The sequence below is a fragment of the Condylostylus longicornis genome, unplaced genomic scaffold (assembly GCF_029603195.1).
Source record: "Condylostylus longicornis isolate FDR11 unplaced genomic scaffold, ASM2960319v2 ptg000016l, whole genome shotgun sequence".
Classification (NCBI taxonomy): Eukaryota; Metazoa; Arthropoda; class Insecta; order Diptera; family Dolichopodidae; genus Condylostylus; species Condylostylus longicornis.
This window is the reverse complement of record NW_026577985.1, coordinates 4,653,304-4,659,303: the sequence shown is the minus strand read 5'-3', so window position 1 is coordinate 4,659,303 and position 6,000 is coordinate 4,653,304.

Sequence of the window (6,000 nt, the reverse complement as noted above, 5' to 3'; positions counted from 1 at the left end):
CCAAGCTTATCCAAAATTTCCGTTATATTTGGCAACGGATATCTATCATTAATGGTCTTCTTATTAAACTTGTGGTAATCTATTACCAAACGCCATTTTTGCTCTCCCGATGCGTACCTTTTCTTGGGTATGATCCAAACCGAAGAACTCCAAGGAGAATAACTAGGTCGAATCATTTGTTGGCTAAACATGTCATTAATTTATCGTCTAACTTCTTCCTTGTGTATGAATGGGTACCTGCATAATTTTGTATAAATGGGAACGTCGTCTTTTGTCGTTAACTTGTGTTTAACTCGGTAAGTAAAAGTTAGAGTTTCGTTTTCGTTGTAAAATCGTCGTATTGCTTACAGATACTTATCAGTAGATTTTTTTCTTCCCTATAAAAGTGAGAAGTCCTAATTGAATTACTTATAACAGCAGAAAAGGAAGTGGAAGGGCATTCAACATTAAAATTGTTAATTTCGATGAACTCACTAGATTATTACGGAGCCACTTTTAGTGGTTGTTCCAAGAAGATGGTTTGATTTTTATTCGAAGAGTTTATAACTTTGACACAACTATACCAATCCCGACAATTATAAATACCCTCAAGGACGTATAACCCTGGTCCTATTTTTGTTTTATTTATGAAAATGTTTCCATTTTCCACATCTACCGGTAACTTAGTTACTAATTTTGAGTTTGGCTCTATGATATATTTATTTGACATGAAATTAGGCTTAAATAATAGTTGTAATTTTGAACTCCTCGTGTTTAATATTTTACTTGAAAGATCTACAGTGGCTCCCAAGGCTGTCAATGCATCTAGGCCAAGTAGGCCATCAAAATAATTGTGAAATTTGAATATTAGGAAGGTTTTGTTGCCTGGTTGGTTGAATTCGATAAAATTTGGTAATGTAACTTGTTTATCTAATTTATGAGAATTTAAAATAGTTTTGGTTATTTTAGGGTTTGTTTTTTGGAGGTCTTCTGGGTTATAAACTCAGGATTTATGAAAGATGAAGATGAACCTGTGTCTATAAGGAATGTTAAACGTCTTCCAAAAATTTATATTAACATATGGAGTTTATATTAACATTCGAGGCTGTAGGACAAAAATTTTCTGTCGTCAATTTCAGGTTCCAAATTCTGACAATTCTGGTAATTATATTGCTCGAAGTTGTGATAGTATTGGTTGTAATATTGGTTCAAATTTTGGTAGCGAGGTGAGGATACCTTAAAAGTTCCCTACTTGTAAGTGTATAGGTCGGTTTGTTTGCCTGAAGAAATTGCTTTGCAGAAGTTTGCGGAAATTTGTATTACCAGAGGAAGTGTCCATTGGTTCGGGTTTAGGAAATTTATTAATTGGTTTAGAGAATTGATTAATTTAGTTATTAGATTGATTATTGTGGAAATTATGGTTTCGATTAAATTGATTGTTACTGAAATTTCTATTGTTAAAATTTTCACTGTTTGACGAATGATATTTCTGAAAATTATTTCAGTCATTTGTGGGTGTATTAAACTTCTGTATGGGAGTGTGGGTTTATGTGTGGAAGTTGGTCTAGGATGATGTGCTTCCAGTTGACTACACGAAATATTTTGTTCCCGAATGCAGTATGAAAAAGGTACTGCCAAGTTTTCAGGTATCATGGCTCTCACTTGGACCCAAATGGTTCTCTTAGTCCCGCCAAGAATGTGTTTTGACACATTTCTGTATAAAGATCCTTTTTCGATTTGATAACATTTGAATCGTTCTCATGTATTTGTACATGCGCCGTTATTTCTCTATAAAAATTCTCAACTGTCCTGTTTCCCTGTTTTAAGCTACGCAGATCTCGAATGAGGTAATTTTCATTTCATTTATCGGAGTAATGTAGTATAAGATTCGCTTTTATACTTTCCCAATCTAGAGATGTTCCATACATATTTAAAACTTTATTGGTTGGACCAATTATTTTATTTCTAATTGCTCTGAGTAAAAGTTTGAAGTATGGTGTACCCTGTGTACACGAAATTAATTGAAGAATTTCTTCTAGATTGTTAATAAAGTCAAGAAAAAGTTTGGAATTGCCTTGGAATTGTAACTCGTAAAGAGTTAAAAATATCTGAGGTGGTGGTAGTTGCAGAAGCTTTTTTAGCCATATCAAAAGTCTTTTTTCCAAATAAATCTGTTAAATCTAATGTTAAGCTGTAATTTTCGCTATTAGTTTCAAGATTTCTGGATTTAATTCTTGGATAAGGTGCAGGGAAGATTCTTTTTTTTTTCATTTAATTTTACAATTTTTGTATGAATTTAATTTTAATTTAATTTGAAAAATTATATGTACATATATAAAATTACAATACATATAATTGATTTTTTTTATAAGATTTAAATTTTATTTTTATATATTTTTTTTAATATTGATTTTACTTTTTATTTTAATTAAAAATATATTTCTAGTTTTTATTTAAAAATTTACATATTTTATATTTTTTTCTTTAATTTTGTGTAAAATTTTGTATAAAAATTTGTGTAAAATTGTATCAATGATAATAAATTCACTTACATTAACTCGATAGGTCCATTAGATCGTTATATGAAGAATTGAAATCCAAGTTGAAGTCCGCAATCCGCAGGGTTGTTACCAGAACCAGCACCAATCTACACTTGACACTGTAGTTCACTAATCAATAATGTAGTTGATTTGTAGCACAACACACAACACACTTTAAAATAAATTTTTTAAATTTGTATCACACTTTTAAAAAAACATTCACTGTATAAGTTCAAAGTTTTCAATTTGTATAGATTTAATTTGTGATTTTTATGTTTTCTAAGTAATTTATTTTTCAAGCTTTAAATTGTTACCGCGAACCGAATTAAATAAATTATACAATAAACCGTTGCAAACTTATTCAATGCGAATCTAACTTTTACCGAACCTACCGACTGCGCCAATTACGTATCGTATTAACGCAGGTAGGAAAAAAATGCGAATTTACATTATCAAAAATACACTTTATTTATTTATAAATAAAAATTTTGATTAATTCACTTAACTTAAGATTTATTCTGATTCTATTCGTTTTATTTCTACAGTATTTATCATATTTTATGTTAGTTCAGCAATTTTAGTTTAAGAAAGAAATTATAAAAGTTAGGTAACAGTATGTAATTTGAATATTAAGAATTGACAAAAATCTGTGAGAAACAATAATGTTATACGATATATAACTTAAAATATTTATGAGAACATAATTATGTATTTTAAATACCTATGTTTAGAAAATGTGACTTTAATTGGCTGTTAAAATACATAGTCTGGGAAAATAATTGTAATATGATTTAATATGATTGGTTATAGTATAGAAAATTTGTAATATATCCTAATAGTGTAAGAAAGTTATATTACATATGAGTTTATATAGTGGAGTGTACGCAACTATAATTTAAATATAATAACGTTAGTTATTATATTTAAAAATGCATCCTATAATTGTTATATACATTCTACTTAAATAATATATAAATGTTTGCGATAAGAAATTTTAAAATATTTTTGTGTGGGTTTTTTTTACAATTTATGTGGTTTTGTAGAAAGAATTCAAAAAAGCAAAATGAAATATTATGGAAGAGATAATATTATTATAATATGCAATGGTTAAGCTTAAAAAATTTCGTCAAGAGATTCCCTTGAATTATGTTAATGTAATTATGAATTAGAAAAATATTATGCTATGCATGTCTGAGTAGATATAGCATATGTAAATTAACGAATTTACGGCAATTCGTTATAAAAAAATTTTATTTCTAATGAAAGGACTGGAAGTCCACTTCATTATAATCAATTTAATTACAAAATTAAACTGTGTATTAAACTTAATTCTAACGGTATTTATACAATTTGATTGCTGATTAGGCTAAAATTCACCGTGAAAAATTATAATTAACATTTTAAATTAAAAACAAAAGTTTCGAATTACTTTTTTTTAAAAAATAAAAGATCTACGATTGTGAATTTATGAAATGGAAAAAACTGCTGTCATCAGCGTCTGGTTTATTTAATTAATGCACGTTCTGTAGTATCTTAACTCTTCCCTCTTTAAATGATTCACGGCTCGTGAATTATATGTTTAAATTTACTTATTGAAGATTTTGTTGAAGTTTGGCTAGATTTTCATCAATTATGTTATTTCGTGTTATGATTAGTTTTCTGTGGTTATGTCTTCTCAGGAAGATGGCTAGTAATCCAATTATTAACAGGATTATTGTCACATCTGTTGCTGTATTCACTACGTTGTTTGTTAAAAGTGTTTTTAGCTCCTTGGTGTTGTTTAAATTCGGCTCGTGTAGATACTCGTGAATTAGTTTAATTTTCCCATTAGTATAATTATTTTGTATGGCTGTTGGTAGAACTTACGATCCTTGAACCTCCTTGTTCGCGAATGTTCAGTTTTTTATTTGGACATTTCGTTATTTGATTATATTAAAAAAATCCCGGCTAAATGTTTTTGTGTTCCATTGAATATTAGACTTCCCCTGAAATTGTTTAGGAAGAATGTTTCGTCATTGATGAGCTCAACCTCCTCATTATTGTTGAACTGGGATTCACAATTGTTGTTTGTTCATTTTATAAGCTGTGTGATACAGTGATTAGTCTGGAGTTCTTGTACTTGGTTTTTCTGACAAATTATGATATTCTCATATTTGTGACATTGATTGATGATGCCGAATATTTGATCGTGATTTATTAATAGTTCGGAGTGACTTAGAGACAATTGCCTGTTATTTTTTATAGGTGCTCTTATCTTGATGTACTTGTACTCAATAGTGCCTGTTTTTGGTATTGACACGATATAAAACATTGTTGAGTTTTTTGTTACTATTGACGGTGTTGCATATTCGACTAATTCTATCATATTGGAATAGGGTAGATTTTCACTTTCAACAAGAATCTGGTGAATTTTTTTCCTGTTAAGTAAATTTGTGTTGATCATGTTTGCCTTTGCTAATTAGATTGCCCTAACTATTTCCTTTACTTCTTCCTTCATTAAACTTAATTGGTTAAAAATTGTTTGTTGGTTACCTTTGCCGGCAACTTTATTGATACGAAATGCGATTTTATTGTATTCTTGAAGGTTTCCTTTTGTGGTATTTATCAGGATTGAGTTTATTCTATATTGCTCGTTATTGTTTTCTATAATTTTATTTTGACTTCGTAGTACTTGATTCCAATCGAAGGCGTCCGGATTTCCTGCAATCCATTTCCATGCGCTTCCGATCCAGTTGATTGAGCGTTTGTATCTTTGATGTTGAGTTAGTTCCTGAATTAGGTTTTCGATTTCTTCAACTTGAAAATTTAGTTTTGTCTTGAAGCGGTCTCTTGGGTTGAGTGTTTTAATTTCTTGTCTGGTTCTTTCCAATACTTCTTCGTACATGCTGAGGTTTATTTTATGAATCAGTTTGCTACAATCTAGAATTTGTGCTATTCCTTCCTTTATGGTTGCTATCGGTCCTTCCTTTTGTTGGTGCTCATAACCAGAGCCAAAAGCTGAAAAGAAAAAATTTGGTTAGGTAGTTCCGGGTGAATTTTTTATGTGAATTTTGTGAATTCATTTCCCCGATTCGGTGATAATCCTATTATTTCTTCCGACTAGCTCTTTTTTGAATACTGGTTTGTTTTTATCTTTTTTTGATTTGTTTGAATATTGGCTATAATACCCTCATGCACTTTTCTTTGGAAATCGTGTAGGTTTTGATAGTTGAAACGTTGTGTTCTTCCAAAAAAGATATCCGCTGTTTTTTTTCATAGCAACAGAATGTTATATCTGTCGTCTGATATGTTTATGATTTCTTTCAACGATAGTTCTCTGTATTCTTGTTTCAAACACCTTGCCATTTCCTCGATGTTTGAATATACTCTTTCTATGGCCCCATTAACTTCACTTTTTTGAGTTGGAATCAATTGTATCTCAATTCCCAAAGTTCTTAGATAGTCTTTGATGATTGGACTGGTAAAACTTGGCTCGTTGTCC